Below are 20,763 nucleotides of genomic sequence, written 5' to 3' on the forward strand. Positions count from 1 at the left end.
GTATGGGACTTTCATTAGGAAGAAACTCTTGACCTTGATACCCTCCTTTTTCTTTTTGATGTGTGTCAAAAAGGGGAGAGCGTTCATTGGAGAATTATTGGAGAACCCAAGTTAGGTTATCGGGTTAACCTAAGCTAGGGGAAGAATGTCAAGGAATGTTCAAGGAAGAACATTGGAATTCTTTTTGATGTGTGTCAAAAAGGGGGAGAATTATTGGAGAACCCAAGTTAGGTTATCGGGTTAACCTAAGGGGAGAATGTCCAGAGAATGTTCAAGGAAAGAACATTGGACATTGGAAGATGGTTGGAAAACCTAAGTTAGGTTATCGGGTTAACCTAACTTGATTTTGGATTTTGTCAAACATCAAAAAGGGGGAGATTGTTGGTGCAACCTTAGGTCAAGGTTGACTTGGTTGACCTGACTCGAGTTGGTAAAGGGTGACCTGACTCGAGTTGTATTTTGATGTTTGACAATGTTTGACGAGAGTAGAAAAGTTGTATTCTGATGTGTTGACAAGAATACAAACTTGGGAGATTGTTGGTGCAACCATAGGTCAAGGTTGATCTGGTTGATCTGGTTGACCTGAAAAGTCCAAGCAGGGAGCTTGGCACTGGAAAAGTCCAAGTATGGAGACTTGGCACTGGAAAAGTCCAAGCAGGGAGCTTGGCACGCGAAAAGTCCAAGTATGGAGACTTGGCACGGGAAAAGTCCAAGTATGGAGACTTGGCACTGGAAAAGTCCTGGTGAGTGAAGCCAGGCAGTGAGAAAGTCCTAACTGGGATGTTAGACAGTTGGAAAGTCCTGGTGAGTGAAGCCGGTGATGGAAAGTCCTAACTGGGATGTTAGGCGGTGTGAAAATCCTGGTGAGTGAAGCGGTGAAAGTCCCGTGAGTGAAGCCGGCAGGAAAATCCGGATGGATCGGGGATGATCGGACATCCGGTGTAGAAAAAGTCCAAGTGGGTCAAAGGATTGACCGGACACTTGGTGGAGAGTCTTAGCGGTCAAGGGACCGGATGCTAAGCATGATGTACCAACAGGTCAAGGTTGACCGGATGTTGGTTTAGGAGACTTGGGACTTGGTTTGGGCAAAAGCCAAGCTCGGATCGATCTGCAGATCGATCCGATCGTTGTGTATCGATCGATCGGTGACCGATCGGATAACAAAAGGGTTCGTAAGACATCGATCGGTCCGGAGACCGATCGGAAGAGTTGAGCGAGACACGACCACCTCTCGCAGAGGTGGGATCGTCCGGGACCGATCGGGGAGACTGATCGGTCCCATGACCGATCGGCTGATCGATGATCGGGGTACGCACTGAGAGTTGGGCAACTCTGTGCTCTATTCTGATCGGGGGACCGATCAGCATAGAGCCTGATCGGTCCCCGGACCGATCCCACCTCGATCAGGGTGATGCCTGATCGGTCCACACTAGCCGTTGCGACACAACGGCTAGATTTCTGTCTTCTTCGTTGTGTATAAGACCTCTACAGGAGACGAAGAATACAACAACACTCTTCCTCACGACACTGCGATTTGAGCTTTGCTGAGCTCCTCTTTGCTGAAGCTTCGCGTGAGCTTCGTGCTGGTTTTCTAGCTGCTGGCATCCGTGAAGCTGCTGCTTCATCAACGGACTCCAGACGAGAAGGCAAGCTTGTTTGTTTTACATTCATATTGTTCTTGCTCTTCTTTGTATCTCCTGTATTGCTTTTGCAAAAGATTGTGGCGAGGTTTCTCCACCCATAAGGAGTTCTTGTTAGCCGGTTTTCCGGGGACTCATCCACCGACGGATTGATAGGCTTCGTCCACCTTACGGACACGCCGAGGAGTAGGAGTTCATCTCCGAACCTCGTTATATGGTTTGTCTTTCTTCTCTTGTTTTCTTTCTACGTTGTATTTCCGCTGCACTAACCTAATCGTAGGAAGAAACGCGAAAGTTTGGGGTCGGCTATTCACACCCCCCTCTCTAGCCGTACAAAGGATCCTAACAACAAGGAGCTCATTAAAGTAACCATGCCTTCGAGGTTTTCCAAATAGTCCTACCCATTGAACTTAATACTAAAACTTGGTCTAACTAGTTAGGATCCATTTAAGGGTAGCTTCGGTCAGTTCCACTTGGCCAAATGCACTAGGTCGAAGCCATATCTTCCTAGACATGCGATGCCCAAGCTTCCCTAACGTACTATCATCCAAAAACTTCACCAGTACTGTGGTTCAAGTTAAACTTATCCCGTTTTAATCTAACCTTAATTACCCTGCCGGGTAATCTATTCTTGTTTTACCCATTCCGGGTAAATTAGGTTCAGTTACCCTGTCGGGTAGTTCAGTTGGAGGTGCCAGCTAGTTTGGATCCTCCATCTACTTTTCATTTTTATAATTTCGACTTGTTGAATTTTGAATTTGTAATTTAATTCTGAATTTTTAATTTAATTTTGAATTTTGAATTTGTATTTTAATTTTGAATTTTTAATTTCAAATTTTGAATTTTGAATTTGTAATTTAATTTTGAATTTGTATTTTAATTTTGAATTTCTAATTTTGAATTTTAAATTTGTATTTTAATTTTGAATTTTGAATTTAATTTCGAATTTTAAATTTTGAATTTGATTTTTAATTTTGAATTTTTAATTTAATTTCGAATTTTGAATTAAGATCGTTTTCATTTTAGCTTTCCCTGGATCACGGCCTCGATATGGTCTGTCGAGGTAGTATATTTGATCCTTCGGAACCCAGTATTGGCCAAGTCCAATTTGATTGATCAATTTGGACTTGGGGACCCATGCTTGGACTGATTTACTACTTTGTTTGTTTATTAAGGACAAATAAGATTTATATTTCTTTTTACTTTTATATCCTAGCCCAGTTCTATTGTAGACGGCTCTTTGTGTCCCAAGAATTAGATCCAAATTCTTGGAGCCCAGAGAGAACTTTTCTAAAGTAATTTTTAAATCTTTTAACTGATTTTTCAGATTTGAATTTTCTTTCTCAAGTTGTTGTACTTGAGTTGAATCTTCAGTTTGAACTTGATTAGGTAAAGATTTTGAGTTAGTTACTCCTTTAAGAATGGTTACTTCTTTTAGAAGTGACTTAATTTTCAAATTTGATTTGGCTAATTTGCGAAGTAAATAATTGACTAAGTTATTAAGCCTAGGAATACTTACAGCGGAGTCTGGCCCTTCGGAAACGGATGCGGATCCGTGGCTTTGCTCGGAGTCGGCTTCTGATTCGCTCTCGGATTCGATGATCTGGTCCCGGGCCATCAATGCGAGTAAACTCGTTTGGTCGAGTTCGTCGTCTTCGTCCTCCGAAGAAGATTCGTCCCAGGTTGCCTTTAGGGCCTTCTTTCTTCTTTGCTTCTTGGCTTCCTTTTGATTGGGGCAGTTGGCTTTTATATGCCCCTTCTGGTTGCACCCGTAGCAAGTGACTTCGAACTTTGCCTTTGAGTTCTGTTGAGCCTCCTTGGATTGAACTGCCTTCTTTAGATCTTTCTTGTTGAATCCCTTCTTCTTCTTGTAGAGCTTCTTCACGAGATTCACTAGTTCGTTGGTCAGTTCATCCTCTGAATCTTCTGAGTCGGGTTCGTCTTCTGATTCCGATTCAATCTTTCGCTGTACTCTTGATTCCCTTGTTCGACTTGTACCTGCAACCAAAGCAATGCCCTTCTCGGATGGCTATGCATTAGTTTATTCATGGAGTTCAAATTCACTAAATAATTCGTCTAATTTTAAGGAAGACAAATCCTTAGAGACTTTGTAGGCATCTACCATTGATGCCCACAATGAGCTCCTAGGAAATGAGTTAAGAGCATACCTTATTATATCTCTGTTTTCTACCTTTTGCCCGATTCCATGAAGGGAGTTCAGAATATCTTGAATTCGAGCGTGTAAAGAACTTGCCGTCTCGCCTTCCTGCATTTTCAAATTGTATAATTTGTTAAGTAACAAATCACGCTTACTTACCTTGGTTTCCGAGGTGCCCTCGTGAAGTTCGATCAGTTTCTCCCATAGTTCCTTTGCAGAGGAGAATGGACCGGCTCTGTTGAGCTCTTCTTTGGTCAGACCGCACTGGATGGTGCAAGTGGCTTTGGCGTCGGCTTCCACTTTTTTGATAAATGCGGGCTCCCAGTTCTCACAGGATGTAGGCTTACCGTCTGTACCAGTTGGTAGTTGCAGTCCTGTTTTGACGATCATCCAGGTGTCGAACTAGATCTTTAGATATATCTCCATTCGCCCCTTCCAATATCCGAAGTCTTCTCCGGAAAATAATGGGGGACGAACGGTGCTATATCCTTCTTGTTGGGCCATTTAGATCTATAAAAACAGAAACAACAAGATCTATTCCAAGACTAAGTCTTGGATTAGTAGTGCGGGAGGAAGGAAAAAAAAATAACAGGCTCAAGTGGTATTGACCAACTTTGAGCAGAAAATCGATTCGTAAAAAGAAATTAGAATATAGCTATGAGGCTAAATTCTAATCGACTCCGAACAAAACCACGAAAAAATTGTCTCGAATAGTGGTTGCACTGATTCAAGACGACCCCGCTCTGATACCAATTGTTGGATCGAGAAGCGCTAGAGGGGGGGTGAATAGCGCTCGTGGCTATTTCGTTCGATTAGCGGAATCGTAAAACTATCGGAGTTGTAAAACACGCAGCGGAATAGATAAAAGAAACAATACAAAGACACAGGTCGATTTTACTTCGTTCGGAGCCTAAGGCGACTCCTACTCGAAGACCCGCGATCCTTGATCGCTTTCCGTGGGCAACAACTATAAGCTCGTTAAAAGATTACAATTATGAGTACAAAAAGCTATAAGTACTATACCGACAACAAGAAATGCTAAATCTGAAGCTTCGGGTCGTCGGGCACTTGTAGCAGCACTTCGGAACGTCTTTTGGAGCAGCACGTTGATGAAAGATCACTTGGAATTCGTTGGAATGAAGTGCTGGTCGAAACCCCCTTATAAAGGGTGTTCAAGGCGCCTTGAAGGCTGTTCAAGGCGCCTCCATGCTGCCTGGTCTTCCGCGTGGATCAAAACTGACCTGGTCGAATTTCATCCATTCAAGGCGCCTTATATCCCTCTCAAGGCGCCTCCCAAGGCGCCTTCTGCCTGCTTCAAGGCGCCTCCAGTGGTGCTTCGAAGCCAGCTCAGCTTTTGCACCCGAGGCGCCTCCAAGCTCCATGGAGGCGCCTCGGACACTGTTCATCCGAGGCTTTAGGTTGCTCCTTTGCACCTGCAAGATACGTTAGTCCCAAACACTATCCTGCAACACAAAGTTAGCACAATAAACATGATAAATGAAGTATAGACAGTCTCCGGACTGTCCGAGTCTGACTGGATTTCAAACGGAAACCCTAGGTCGAAGCGACGCCTATTCCCCAGGGAGAGCATCCTCACCTACTCCACTCGGAGATTTACCTGTGCCAGTCGATCCTCCGGATCGACTGGACTTTTCGCCTTGGGTCTGCTGGACATCCGCTTCCCAGGCTAGTCTAGTCTTTCACAGTTCGCGACACCGGGACTTTTCACCTAGGGTTACCACCCCTAGGACTTTTGCATGACATCGACACGCCAAGACTTTCCGCATAGGGTTACCACCCCCTATGACCTAGGGTTACCGCCCCCTAGGGTTTTCCCTTTGCCTAACCGCAGCTAGGACTTTCCTGAAATCCTCAAGTAGACTTGTTAGACTACAAAACATCTTAACTTTGAATTCTTTGCCGTTATCAAAACACGAGTTCGATCGTCGGATGCTTCCCGCACCAACATCCTCTGAGCCTTGCGAGCTTCCACCTTGACCATGTCGATGTAACATCGTCGAGAAACCCTCTGCTCCCCTCGAACTTCGCCGACCTGCTCTCCCACAGGAAACTTGATCTTCTGGTGGAAGGTGGAGACGGCAGCCCGGAACTCATGCAGGGCTGGTCGGCCTAATATGACATTATAAGAGGAGGGCGAGTCCACCACGTTAAAGGTACTTCTCCTGGTCCTCACTAGTGGCTCACTTCCCAAGGATATGACCTACTTGATTTGGCCTATAGGTCTTACCTCGTTACCGGTAAAACCATATAAAGAAGTGGTTACCGGCTGGAGCTCGCTGGCATCGATTTGCATTTCTTCAAAAGCAGATTTGAACAGTACGTTGACAGAACTGCCGGTGTCAACGAAAACTCTAGCCACGTGGCTGTTGGCAATAACAGCCTTGATGATGAGGGCATCATCATGGGGCAGCTCCAACCCTTCTAGATCTTGTGGTCTGAAGTTGATGACCGGGCCAATAGCTTGCTCTGGGCTGCATCCGACAGCATGGATCTCCAATCGACGCTCATGGGACTTGCGCACCCGGCCTGAGTCTCCATCGGTGGGTCCTCCAGAGATCATACCGATGTCTCGGATAGCTGCGTTACCCCGATTCTCCACCTCGCGGGCTTCTCCTGGCTCCCAGTGTGCCCTTGCTGCGACATGCTAGGACCTCCCTGCTCTGCTCGGGGTCTGTCGGCTTGCCCCACAGCATTGCATCTTTCCTCCATCATTCTCTAGACTTGAGGCGCCAGCTCTGGAGGTGGCAGGCCTAACTCAGCCGCACGACGGGAGTTTCGCATGAACTGCACACAATCACTAGTGGCGTGAGTGTGCGACCGGTGATAAGTACAATAACGTGCTCCCCAAGGGCCAGGCCGGGGAACCTGGACTGCTGCTACACGCAGGACCGACCGAATGTCCTGATCGAGGTGGAAAGTAGGTCTGGCTTCCCGAGCATGTGGAGGGAGAGTCTGAGCAGGCGGTTGAGGTGCTCTTCTCTCCGATCTGTTAGTAGAGGGAGGCGGTTTATCTGCCTTCCTTCGGGCTGCCTGTGCTTCCTCTATGTTGATGTAACTGGTCGCTTTCTCTAGCATCTCATCGAAATTCCTTACAGGATTCCTGATGAGGTCTCTAAAGAACTCTCCCTCGATCATCCCATGGGAGAAGACGCTCATAAGTATTTTAGATGTGGCCGAGGGAACGTCCTGCGCCACTTGATTAAATCGCTTGATGTAACTTCTTAATGGCTCGACGGACCCTTACTTGAGAGCGAACAAGCAATGACCCGTCTTTTGATACCTCCTGCTGCTGGTGAAATGGCGCAGGAACGCAATCTTGAAGTCAGAAAAGAAGGTAATGGACTCATGCGACAGCCCATCAAACCACTTTTGGGCAGAGCCTGATAGAGTGTTCAGGAACACTCGACATTTAACAGCGTCACTATATTGATGCAGCAGAGCCGCGTTCTGGAACTTGCGGAGATGGTCTTTAGGATCTTTACTGCTATCGTATTCCCCTATAGAAGGGGGTTGGTACCCTTTGGGTAGCCTCTCTTCTAAGATTTTGGAAGAAAAAGGCACTTTCTCTTCTGGCTTCGCTCGCCGTTCGTCGCGGAGGACGGTAGCCTTCCCCTTCTTTGAATCCTTAGGCAATGAACTTTCAGCCACAGAAACTTGGGGTTGCTCCTTGTTACTGTAGTATCCAGGCTCTGGTTGATAGTAACCCTGACCTGGCTCCTTATAGAAGGCAGGAGGAAATTCCAGGGGTTGTTTCCTCTTGGACCCCCGGTATGAAGCGTGAGCTGGCTCTTTGGAAACCTCAGGTAACTTTTTTGGTCTAGAGGCAGTAGTTTGTTGCTTTCCAGAGGCCGCCCGCTTCTTAGCCTCTTTGAAGAGCTCGTACTCTCCAGCGGTCATGGCCACGTTGATGCGACCAGAGTCCTCCATCGTCATGTCCCGAATCAGGTAGTTATGTTCCCACAGACGGAATTTGATCTCGTCCGGAAGCTGAGTCGAATGGAGGTCGATCGCGTTGTCGCTAGTGTTGACGGAAAGTCGCTGCGAAGCCTGGTCGATCTGGCACCCGTCGGAAAAGCTTACACGAGCGGATGACGAGGGGTGATGACGAAGCAAGGGTCCTGCGCACATTCAGACGAGCCCACGAGTCGTTAGAGACCAGAAACCAGGGAAAAAGTCCCCGGGTCAGGCCCTCCGATGCTCAAGTTAGGTACTTTTTCCCCAGAAGCACAGAGAAAGGACGAAAAGTGAAAGACGAGTGTGAAAAGATGAGTGAGTGTACCTCCGTAAGGGATAAAGCTTTCCTTTTTATACTGCACATGATGCTTCTGGAGTCTGATGGATGTCAGGGAATGTCGAATGTCAGGTTTTGTCTGGCGGTGAATGACACGTAGTGCCCTCCTATAGGTCTAGGAGGGAATCAGAGGGTGGTGAGCACCAGACTGTTAGCATATTCTCTGACAGACAGTGATTATTCCCTGACAGGTTATTACGATTCCCTGGCTTGCTTGTCGTGTAGTGCATGCTTTGCCCCGATCTGTTAACCCCGGACTGGGCTCCTGTGCCTGCCGGCCTCGCTTTGTGGGATGTAGACCTATATTCCTAACCTACGTTTGCCGCTTCATAAATCCAGATCTGTACACCAGCCCTGTACTGCATGTCCTGTCTTGTAAACTCCTGACCTGCCTTACCTTGTATCTTGACCTGTATGCCTTGGTTTGGTTCCACTTATCCTACATCCCGGCCTGTATGCTTTAGTCTGATTCTGTCTATCGCAACCTGTACGCCTTAATCCGATTCCGTCTATCCCGACCTGTACTCCTTATTCCAATTCTGTTTGTCCCAACCTGTACGCCTTAGTCCGATTCCGTCTATCCTTACCTGTACTCCTTAGTCCGATTTTGTTTGTCCCAACCTGTACGCTTTAGTCTGATTCCGTCTATCCCGATCTGTACTTCTTGGTCTGTATTTCCTGACCTGTATATTCTAATTCATAGATCATCTGTGCGTTCCGATTTGTATGCCCCGACCTGCGATTCCTGTATCCTTGGCTGACCCATCCCAACCTGTACGCTTTTGTCCATGTGTCCTGTGTTGTAAGGCTATAAGTCTTGACCTGTATCCTTGGCTGGCACATCCCGACTTGTACACTTTTGTCCATGTGTCCTGCGCCGTAAGGCTATAAGTCCTGACCTGTATCCTTGGCTGACACATCTTGACCTGTACGCTTTTATCCATGTGTCCTGCGCCACAAGGCTATAAGTTCTAACCTATATCCTTGGCTGACACATCCCAACCTGTACGCTTTTGTCCATGTGTCCTGCGTCGCAAGGCTATAAATTCCGACCTGAGATCCTAGCTTGTAATCCTTGGTTTGCATATCCCGACCTGTACACTTTGATCCCTTTATCCTATCCCGCAAGGCTATAAATCCCAGCCTGGGATCCTGGCCTCCGGGTTCCTACTAGCTATGCAGGCCCAACCCCGGCACGTAACCTGTGCTTGACTTAAACCATCTTATGACCAGGCCTTTTGAACTCCACGTAGTCTGGTCTTTTGACCTCCCTGTAGGCTAGACTTTTGACCACCACGTAGGCCTGACTTCTGACCGCCACGTGGGCTTGACTTTTGACCGCCGCGTGAGCTTGACCTTTGACCATCCCATGGGCTTGACTTCCGACCACATCATCTTCCGGACCCTACGATCATGCACCGTATCAAATATCATATTAAAAAATTTTATAAGTCGTTCAATATCTTGTTTTCTTAGGCACTTCCATACCTCCATCGGAATACCATTTGGTCCAACAACTTTTTCATTGTGATTAAAAAGTTGATGAAAATACCTCTTCTACCACTCTTTTATTTCTCCATCGTTTACTAGTACTCTATTACATTATCTTTAATACATTTTATTTGGATGAGATCTCTTGTCTTTTTTTCTCTCACTTTAGCTATTCTATAACTATCTCTTTCCCCTTCTTTTGTATCCAATTTTTTGCAGGAACCGACCTTATCAGTTGACCGAATCTAGGGATTGATCGATTGAATTAGGTTGACTCAGATCATAGATCAGACCAAAGCAGAATTCGGTCAGAAACCTGATCGATTAACCGAACCTTGATGATAGAGTACTGAGCGCAAATCAGATCAAGTCGAAGAAAAGAAGGAAACCAGGCTGATCGGTTGACCAAACCGAGGGATCGGTCGACCGAACGATCACTTCATTAATGATGTATTAAGTGTGAATCTCGGTAAACAAGGAAAGTTCACTGTTTGGTCTACTGAACAAGGTGATTGGTCGACCGAACCATTAAAGCTCATAATGCGCAAGGATCTTCAAAAGTTTTTTTTGGCTTCATTCACTTCTTTCTTGTCTATTATATATTTTTTAAGATTTTCCTTCTTCCTACAAATATATAATTCTTTATAAGCTATTTATTTTTCCTTCACCTTCTTATATACTTTCTCATTCCACCACCAAGATTCTTTATTTAGTGGTGCATATCTCTTTGACTCACCGAATACATTCTTAGCTACTATTTTCAACTTTGATATATACCATCCTATTCCATGTCGTATTGGAGTCACCATATATTTTACCTAATACTTGTACTCTTACCTTCTCATTAACTATCTTTTGTTTCCAATCCTTTAACTTCCACCATTTAATTTAGGAGGCATATATATTATCTTTCTATTGATATTATGCATGAGATATATATCCAACACTACTAACATATGTTGGGTAGTTAAGCTTTCTCCAGTGATGACCTTGCAATCTTTACAAATCTTTCTATCCTTTTTTTCTAACTATAAGAAAGTCAATTTATGATTTATTATTCTCACATTTAAACATGACTAAATATTCTTCTCTAATATAAGATCGTATGTGATCCCGTCCGGAGGCTGAGTCGGACGGAGGCTGGTCGAGGTGTCCCGATTGTTGACGGAAAGTCGTCGGTGATTCGGCTCCCACGGGTGGCTGACGCTGCTACAGGACCCTGCACACACTCAGACAATCTCCCCTCTCACGTAAGAGACCGAAACCCAGGGAAAAAGTCCCCGGATCAGGCCCTCCGACGCTCAAGTCAGGTCCTTTTTCCCCAAAAAAAAGCAGAAAGAAGAAGAAGAGAAAACTAGTTGTGGAAAAAAGTGACGAGGGAGTGTGTGCGCGTACCTGCTTCTGAGGGATTTCTCCCCTTTTATGCGTCCTCCTTTTAGAACCTGCCATCCTGTCAGAAAACGTTAGGCATCGGGCTTTGTCCTGTAGTCTCGGACACCTGTCGCGCTGCTATTTGCCGTGAAAGCATCTCTCTGTTTTGGAAACTCCGCCTTCGCATATGGGTTTTGTCTTGTAGCGAGAGACAGCTGGCGGGCTACTATTGGATATGAGGGCATCTTTTTATTTTAGGAACCTTCGCCTTCGCACGTATTGTTGGTATGTAATGATTATCCTCGACGGACCGTTGAAATTCTCCGCACCCGCACTACTTGGCTTCTCCGATTCATTGCGACTTGCACTGGCCTTGCTTCTCCCTATCAGTTCCAACCCCTAAGTGTCACCTGCCAGATGGTCTGACTCTGCTCAGCTTTGCCGATCCCCACCTGCCTCTGCGCTTTGTATTTCCTAGCCCTCCACCGCAGACCTGTAGATCGAGTTGACTCTGCTCAGCTCTGCCGATCCCGATTTGCTTCCGCCTGGCTCTGCCGATCCCGACTTGCTTCTGCCTGGCTCTGCCGATCCCGACTTGCTTCCGCCTGGCTCTGTCGATCCTGATTTGCTTCCGCCTGGCTCTGCCGATCCCGACTTGCTTCCGCCTGACTCTGCCGATCCCAATTTGCTTCCTCCTGGCTCTGCCGATCCCGATTTGCTTCCGCCTGGCTCTCTCCTCATTCTCCTACATCTTTTCTCACGATCAACAAGTCTGTCTGACCCTTGGCTACCCCCTATGCTGAACTCTGACTGCCCCCTCCGTCTGACTTTTCGACCGCCAAGTCGCCATGACTATTGACTGCCACCTCCTCTTGACTTTTGACCGCCACATGACCTTTGACTCCTCTAATCCTTTCCTCTTGGGCCCTTCCATTACCAACCGTATCACAAGCCTCCCCCTCAAGTCTAGTCGAAGGAGGACGACAGTCTGACTGACTAGACCTCCGCACATTTCTGTGACCTCGGCATATCCCTATAATCTCAGCGTATCTCTGGTTATCTACCTCAGCGTATCTCTATGACCTCAGCATATCTCTGTGCGCCCTGCTTCCTGCCTCAGGCGTCAACTTTTGTGTCGCGCCGCTTGGGATGCCATGCCTCATTTATTGCGTCGCCAGCCGCTTGGGGCGTCGCGCCCACGCAGTTGCTTTGACTTAGCTGCTACTCCTCTTTATAAGGAGCCTTAAGGTCGCTTCTCCAGGCTATCCCTTATTTTTTACGCTGTCTTACCCGCGTTCCGCCAACCGCTTCTCCACACGATGCATTCTCCTCCCTCTTCTCAGGAAGTTGACCAACCACCCTCCCAAACGCTGGTAAACGAACTCACCACGCTACTTGTCTCGAGAGAGCGCGAGCTAAATCGCGTGTCTCAGGATCGAGATCGCTAGGTAGCTGCTATGCGTTCCACGGAAGACCAGTATCGCCTTGCAAAGTACTGCGTGGATGTGGAGAAAACGAGGAAGGAGCAGTGCCAGGCTAGCCTGCAGCGTCAACTTGGTCTCCAGGAACAGTTGCGTCGAGAGCATGAAAAGGAGCTCTCCCTCCTCCGTGCGGGCCTCGAGGATAAGCAACGCACTATCACTCAGCAGCAAGCGGTCATCAGATCTTTACGCGCGGAGCTGGCTCGAGCTGTGAACGCCCCTGACTCTCCCGACAGGTCTTCACGCGGAAGTGCTCATTCCCCAGGGCCAATTCCTTCCCCGAGTCAAAGCTGGTATGGGGGATAGTTGTCTCAGTGGCTCCTTTGTCATACGGCGTTCCTGCTTGTGGCTTTGGCTGTATCACCTTTTTATTGAACTGTGCTGCGGTGTTTGTACATCTGTCTCCTTTCGACATGGTCTTTCCTGCTCAATTTTCATCTAGCAAGTATTTTTTAGGAACTGGTTCGTATGTAAGAGTCAAGAATCGCTTCATGATTCCTTTTCATGTATGAATTTTAGATAATAAAACCGACATAGTGCTTAAGACTTAAAACTGTAATGAACGCGCAAAACCTGATTTCGTAGTTAATACTGACGCTCTAGGAGTAGGGTAGATGACGTTCCGCATCCTTTGCCCTGCGTATTTGCTGCATCTTTGAAATTTGCGTAAAGTAAAGCCAGATGTAGCTGACCTGATTATGGAAAACGCTCTGCTCAAGGTGAGGCACATCTCTCAGAAAGGTAGTTAGGCATAGGCACCGAGCTCGCTTATGATTTTCGCAGAGGAGTTGATTTCTGATCCCCGCGTGGGGCCGACCTGAAAGGTCGTTGGGCGTGAGGACAGAGCTCACTTTTGTTTCTCGCATGGGAGCCGACCTGAAAGGTCGTTGGGCGTGAGAGCAGAGCTCACTTATAACTCGCACTGGGGCGAGAGTCTGGGACTACCGACCTAAAAGGTCGTTGGGCGTGAGCACGAGGCTCACTTTTATTTCTCACATGGGAGCCGACCTGAAAGTGTTAGGATATATACTAAAAGCCTAGCTTTTGGTATAAACATTTATAAGAATCACATTGGTCAAATGTCTACATTTATGATAAATGTAGTTGTTCAATTAATTTATATTGTAGATAACATGGTGTGTGGTGTCACACACAGAGGATCATGTTATCAGTACTTTATAAATTATAAACAGTAGCTCACGACCAAGATGGAAAGGAACAAACCATTGGAAGGTCGTAGTGTAATTAGGTATTAGTTTATCTTAACTATATAATTACACTAGTACACTTAGAGTGTATTGAGTAGGACCATTAGAGGTCGTCTCTTTTATACTGACTTTATAAAGGGACAAAGACCTCAGTTATTATGGTAGTGTGTGCTCTTAATCCTAATATAATAACAAGCACATATATTTGATATTTATTTCTTTAATTTATCAATGGGTGAGATTTAGTTCGATAAATCAATAAGCCCGATAAGTTGGGAAATGATATCACTTATAGTGTGTGTTATTGATTATAGAAGGAAACTGTGTCCTAGTAATCTAGGTTGATAATGTCCCCAAGAGGAGCTCATAAGGATTGTCATGTTAAACCCTGCAGGTGGACTTAGTCCGACATGACGATGAAGTTGAGTGGTACTACTCTTGGACTAAGATATTAATTAAATGAGTTGTCAGTAACTCACTTAATTAGTGGACATTCGACATCTTAAACACAGGGAGACTAACACACTCATAATAAGAAGGAGCCCAAAATATAATTTGGGATTGGTGCGGTAGTTCAATAATAGTTCTCTAGTGGAATGAATTATTATTGATAAAATTAAGTTGTGTGTTCGGGGCGAACACGGGATGCTTAATTTTATCGGGAGACCAAAACCAATTCCTCCTCTCGGTCCCTATCGTAGCCTCTTGTATATAGAGATTTATGCCCACCACATACCCACCTTCTTACCCATCCAATGGGGCCGGCCAAGCTAGCTTGGAACCCAAGCTAGGGCCGGCCAAGACCAAGTGGATGAGCCAAGTTGGTGGCCGGCCAAAGCTTGGGTCCCAAGCTTAGGTGGCCGACCACTAGAATATTAAAAAGGATTTTTTATTAAAATTATTTCTTATGTGGATATCATGGTTTTAAAAGAGAGTTTAAAAAAAAATTAAAAATTTCCTTTTATAGCTTTCTACAAAAGATTAAGAGAAGAGATTAATCTCTTTCCTTATTTGTAGATTAAAAGGATGATTTTAATTTTTGGTAAAAACTTTCCTTATTTGTAAATCATCTACATGTTTAAAAGAGAGTTTAAAATTTGAAATCTTTCCTTATTTGTTGATTAAAAGGTGGATTTTAAATTTTAAGAAAACTTTCCTTTTTAACCATATTCATGATTTAAAAGAGAGTTTAAAAATTAAATATTCTCTTTTATAAGTTTCTACAAGAGATTAAGAAAAGATTTGATATCTTTCCTTATTTGTAGATTAAAAGAGATTTTAATTTTTAGAGATAACTTTCTTTTTATCCACATGTTTAAAAGAAAGATTTTAATTTATAAAATTTCCTTTTTATTAACCAATCATGAAGGGATGAAAATTATTGGAGAAATTTTTTATAAATTTCTAGAGACAAATTAGGAAGTTTTAATTAATTAAAACTTCCTTGTTTGTAGCTTTAATATGGCCGGCCATATGAATTGATGAGAAGAAAATTATTTTTAATTAAATAAATTTTCTTTTTCAATGGCAAAAGAATTAAGGAAGTTTTTATTAAATTTTCCTTATTTGCCAAGACCAAGGATTATAAAAGAGGGGGTAGAGGAGGCTTCATAGTGAACATCTCTATTCTATTTTTTCTTCTCTTTTCTCCTTGGGTGTGGCCGACCTTTCTTTCCTCTCCTCTCCTTTGTGTGGCCGAAACCTTCTCATGGTGGAGATAACTTTGGTGGCCGGATCTAAGAAGGAGAAGAAGGAGAGAAAGGAAGCCTCTTTTCTAGCATCCCTTGGAGCATGGTGGTGGTGGCCGAACCTCTTCATCCTAGGAGAAGTTTTGATGGCCGAAACTTGTAAGGAAGAAGAAGATGCTTGGTGGTTCTCATCTCGGAAGATCGTTGCCCACACAACGTCCGAGGTTAGAAGAGGAATACGGTAGAAGATCAAGAGGTCTTTTCTAAAAGGTATAACTAGTATTTTTCCTTTCCGCATCATACTAGTTATTTTTGGAAATAATACCAAATACAAGAGGCATGCGATTCTAGTATTTCGAATTTGTTTTCGATGTTGTGTTCTTTGTTTTTTTTTTTCCTTGTGATTTGATTGTTCCTTTCGGTTAACCTAAAGTTATTTTAGGAAATTAAATATTAGCTTTCCTTAAAAGGTTTTGTCTAGTCGGTGGTGGTTGCTCCCATATTCAAGAAGGCCATGTGCCTCGCCACGTCAGTACTGGGAACCAATTATGGAAATTAATATTTAATGGAATTAATAACTTAGGTGATTTGGATCGAACGTGTTAAGTTCCGCAGGAGATCCAAGTCAAAACCTAAAAGAACAAATAGATTAAACTTTGAATCAAACGTGTTAAGTTCCGCAGGCGATCCAAGTTTAATTTAAAAGAACACATGGTAGCTAGGAAAAGGTTCAGACCTTTGTACAAAATTTTTGTACAGTGGAACCATTAGGTTTTCCGAGTAGCAACCAACAGAAAGGTCGTTGGTCGTGAGAGCAGAGCTCACTTATAACTCGCACTGACGCGAGAGTCTGGGACTACCGACCCAAAAGGTCGTTGGGCGTGAGCACGAGGCTCACTTTTATTTCTCGCATGGGAGCCGACCTAAAAGGTCGTTGGGCATGAGAGCAGAGCTCACTTATAACTCGCACTGGGGCGAGAGTCTGGGACTACCGACCTAAAAGGTCGTTGGGCGTGAGCACGAGGCTCACTTTTATTTCTCGCATGGGAGCCGACCTGAAAGGTCGTTGGGCGTGAGAGCAGAGCTCACTTATAACTCGCACTAGGGCGAGAGTCTGGGACTACCGACCTAAAAGGTCGTTGGGCGTGAGCACGAGGCTCACTTTTATTTCTCGCATGGGAGCCGACTTGAAAGGTCATTGGGTGTGAGCAGAGGCTCACTTATAACTCTCCCATGGGGGCGACTGAACACCGACCTAAAGGTGGTTGGGCGTGAGCACGAGGCTCACTTTTATTTCTTGCATGGGAGCCGACCTGAAGGTCGTTGGGCGTGAGAGCGAGCTCACTTATAACTCGCCGGGGAGTGAGACCACCGACCTAAAGGTGGTTGGGCGTGAGAACGAGGCTCACTTTTATTTCTCGCATGGGAGCCGACTTGAAGGTCATTGGGCGTGAGGCGAGCTCACTTATAACTTCGCCTGGGCGAGTGCAGGACTACCGACCTAAAGGTGTTGGGCGTGAGCACGAGGCTCACTTTTATTTCTCGCTTGGGAGCCGACCTGAAGGTCGTTCGTGAGAGCAGAGCTCACTTATAACTCGCCGGGGCGAGAGTCTGGACACCGACCTAAAGGTCGTTGGGCGTGAGCACGAGGCTCACTTTTATTTCTCGCATGGGGCCGACCAGGAAGGTCGTTGGGCGTGAGAGCAGAGCTCACTTATAACTCGCACTGGGGCGAGAGTCTGGGACTACCGACCTAAAAGGTCGTTGGGCGTGAGCACGAGGCTCACTTTTATTTCTCGCATGGGAGCCGACCTGAAAGGACGTTGGGCGTGAGATCATAGCTCACTTATAACTCGCACTGGGGCGAGAGTCTGGGACTACCGACCTAAAAGGTCGTTGGGCGTGAGCACGAGGCTCACTTTTATTTCTCGCATGGGAGCCGACCTGAAAGGTCGTTGGGCGTGATAGCAGAGCTCACTTATAACTCGCCGGGCGAGAGTGCAGGACTACCGACCTAAAGGTGGTTGGGCGTGAGCACGAGGCTCACTTTTATTTCTCGCATGGGAGCCGACCGAAGGTCGTTGGGCGTGAGGCCAGAGCTCACTTATAACTCGTGCTGGGGCGAGTCTGGGACTACCGACCTAAAGGTCGTTGGGCGTGAGCACGAGGCTCACTTTTATTTCTCGCATGGGACCGACCACGAAGGTCGTTGGGCGTGAGAGCAGAGCTCACTTATAACTCGCACTGGGGCGAGAGTCTGGGACTACCGACCTAAAAGGTCGTTGGGCGTGAGCACGAGGCTCACTTTTATTTCTCGCATGGGAGCCGACCTGAAAGGTCGTTGGGCGTGAGAGCAGAGCTCACTTATAACTCGCACTGGGGCGAGAGTCTGGGACTACCGACCTAAAAGGTCGTTGGGCGTGAGCACGAGGCTCACTTTTATTTCTCGCATGGGAGCCGACCTGAAAGGTCGTTGGGCGTGAGAGCAGAGCTCACTTATAACTCGCACTGGGGCGAGAGTCTGGATACTCCGGTCCGAGACCGGTGGCGATGGCGCTGGTCCGAGACCAGTAATGATACTCCGGTCCGAGACCGGTGGCGATGGCGCTGGTCCGAGACCAGTAATAACCCCCAAACGGCAAAGGCCTAGATGAGTCACTCTTCTTCGTCTCCATCCGTGCCGCCTACGCCGGCCTCATTGCTTTAGTTAATCTTGTCGCTATTGCTAGCTTTGGGCGTACTCATTTGTGTCGCGTTTCTTCCTGCAATTGCATTACGCACAGTATAGAATTAAGAATGGAAGAGGGAGCGTAAAAACCTTACTCCACCCTTGGGCCACAACGCCCTTGCATCTTATGATGATTCCGCAGTTCTCGTGACGCTCCTGGTCAATTGCTCGGATCAGGGCTACCTACGCAGAGCTGCTTGCTCGGTCGAGGAATATCCCCACAGTCCTGCTTGCTACTTTTATGGTCTGGCAATCGCTTCTACTGTCCCGTCTTACCTACGACCCTTTTGAATTGCTTGACTTCTGCAGCTTCATGAAACTTCCCGCCTCGCCTTGAGCCTTTCACGAAGAATGCTTCTTTTTTGAGGTCACGCCCCTTCATGATTACCTTGCCTTGTCGACCTTTAATGTGTTTCTTCTCGCGATGACACCTGTCCAGCGCCTTTACTGCGCACGCCCCCTGACGCCAGCATCTGACCCCCTTTTGCATCCTTCGGCGCTTATTTCCCATCCGACGGCGTTGAGGCACGTTGCCCCAAAAAGATATGCGGCTCAACTCTCGATGTTTCCTAGGAATGAATGGGCTTTATAAACCCTAAAGGCAGTCCGCTTTCCTTACCCCGACGCTTCGCCATCTTCCTCCCTTCGTTCGCGGCCATTTCTAGCAGCGCAGCTCCTCGTCTTCCTGCTTACGCCTGACCTGTGACCCTTCTTGTCTTCATCCCCCTCGCCTGCTTGCTCCTCACAGCCATGGATGGTAAGGACCCTCTCTGGTATTCACATTACATCTCTGATTTAGACCATCACGACCTGTCTTCACTGCAATCCAACTTGGGGCTAGACGCCACATATGAGCTTCGCCTTCCCACGACAGACGAACATCCTTCTTCTCCCCCCGCAGGGTTTATCACTGTCTTTAAGGATCAGGTCTTAGGCGGTCTTCGCTTCCCTCTACATCCTTTTCTCTCTGAGTTGAGTCAGTATTGTGGGATTGGTATCTCTCAGTTTGCCCCCAATGTATTCCGAGCGGTCTGTGGAACCATCATCTTGTGCCGCATCTATCAAATTCCCTTGACCGCTAGACTATTCCATCACTTCTATTCTTTCCGGCGAGCTGAGGCAGGGATATTCAATGTTCAGGCCAAGCCGGGCCTTAAGTTTTTTGACGACTTACCTTCTTCCAATAAAGGCTGGAGATCTCGCTTTTTCTTCCTTAAGCCCCCTGCCCCCTTAGCTAGGCCTTCCCAATGGCGGCCTATCCTTGCTACTGACCTTCCTTCACATGCTCACGATTCCGCCTGCTACACAGCCTCAGGCAAGCTGAGCGGCGTTGTCGTTCGCTTGTCCGTGCTGATGCTAGAGGGCATTCTGCACGCTTTTGGTCTTAGCCCTATCCCGACAGAAATTGGAGCTCCTTTTGGTAAGTTGATATTTTTTGTACGCTGCTCTTCGCTAACTGAGGTGCTTTTTCTTCTTCTTTTTGTAGCGGCCGCCATCCTCCGTTCCTTTGCTAGCAAAGAGATGCCTGCGGTGGCCGTTCTGCAAGCTCTGAACGAAGAGCTGACTCAAGGACTACCTTCTGGTCCCGCCGTCGCCGCCGGCCTACAACTTTCGGAACCCCGGACTTCTGAGGCAGAGGACGCCCTGATGCTTATTGAGCCACCAGCTCTCAGCCTTGCAGACTCAGCCCTACCCCGCGTCGCTGATCAACCTGCGGCCGAGCCATCACCCGCAGAGCCAGTGTCCTCTCTCCCGCCAACTATGAAGCTGCGCCTTATGCGCAAGGGCAAGAGAATAACCCCAGCCACCGCAACTTCTCCTCCACCTCCCCGCCGTCAACGCGTAGTGAGCATTTCTTCCCCCACCAGGTCCTCGGATACGAGCCCGGTTCAAGAGGCAAGCTTGGTCCCGGAGAAGGCCTCTGATCCGAAAGTGGCAGACCCACCGTTGGACCTGACTGCTTCGGCGCCAATCCAAAGTACGTTACCTGCCCCGCCTTCGTCCTCCGGCGATCAGCCCCCGTACTTACTGATGCCCTCCGCGTCTCCTCTTCGCGCGCCTCCGAGCTCGGCCATGCCGACCCCGAACCTGCCCTCGACAGACCCAGCCTTCGAAGCGTTATGGAGGCTTCCCTCGGAGACCTATCCGGCCTACACGCCTACTGCCGATTCATCGCCTATCTTCAGTAGGGTCAACTTCTATGGGGACCTGGCCATCTCCTGGCAATCAGCCAGTCAGTAGTTCTGGGAGAGCAGTTCCCCTTTGGGGGAATTCGATCAAATTGCTCTTTCCCTGGTCGCGGTAAGCCCTTTCTCTTCTTTTTCCTTATACCCGTGTATTTCTGTAACCCCCCTTCTCTTCTTCCGGCCACTTGCAGACCTGCTCCGCGAGTCTGAGCGCCGTGCAGCGAGCAACCGAGCTTCAGCGAGAGAACGCGGTGCTCAAGGCACGTCTTCAGGAACTTGAGCACCCTGCGGCTTCCTCCGCTCATCCTGAGCCTTCTCTGGGAAGCTTGGATGCCTATTTGCGTGCCATCGGGGAGTCGGCGGCCTCTGCTCGGACCATTTCCCATGCTGTCTTTGATAAACTTCAACAATTGGAGGCGGCTTTGAAGACAAGTGAGTCTTCCCTGGCTTCTGAAGTGGATCTTCGTCAAGCGACAGTTTCTGAGCTGAAAGCCAAAGAG

This window comes from Zingiber officinale, chromosome 8B, assembly GCF_018446385.1.
Source record: "Zingiber officinale cultivar Zhangliang chromosome 8B, Zo_v1.1, whole genome shotgun sequence".
NCBI lineage: Eukaryota > Viridiplantae > Streptophyta > Magnoliopsida > Zingiberales > Zingiberaceae > Zingiber > Zingiber officinale.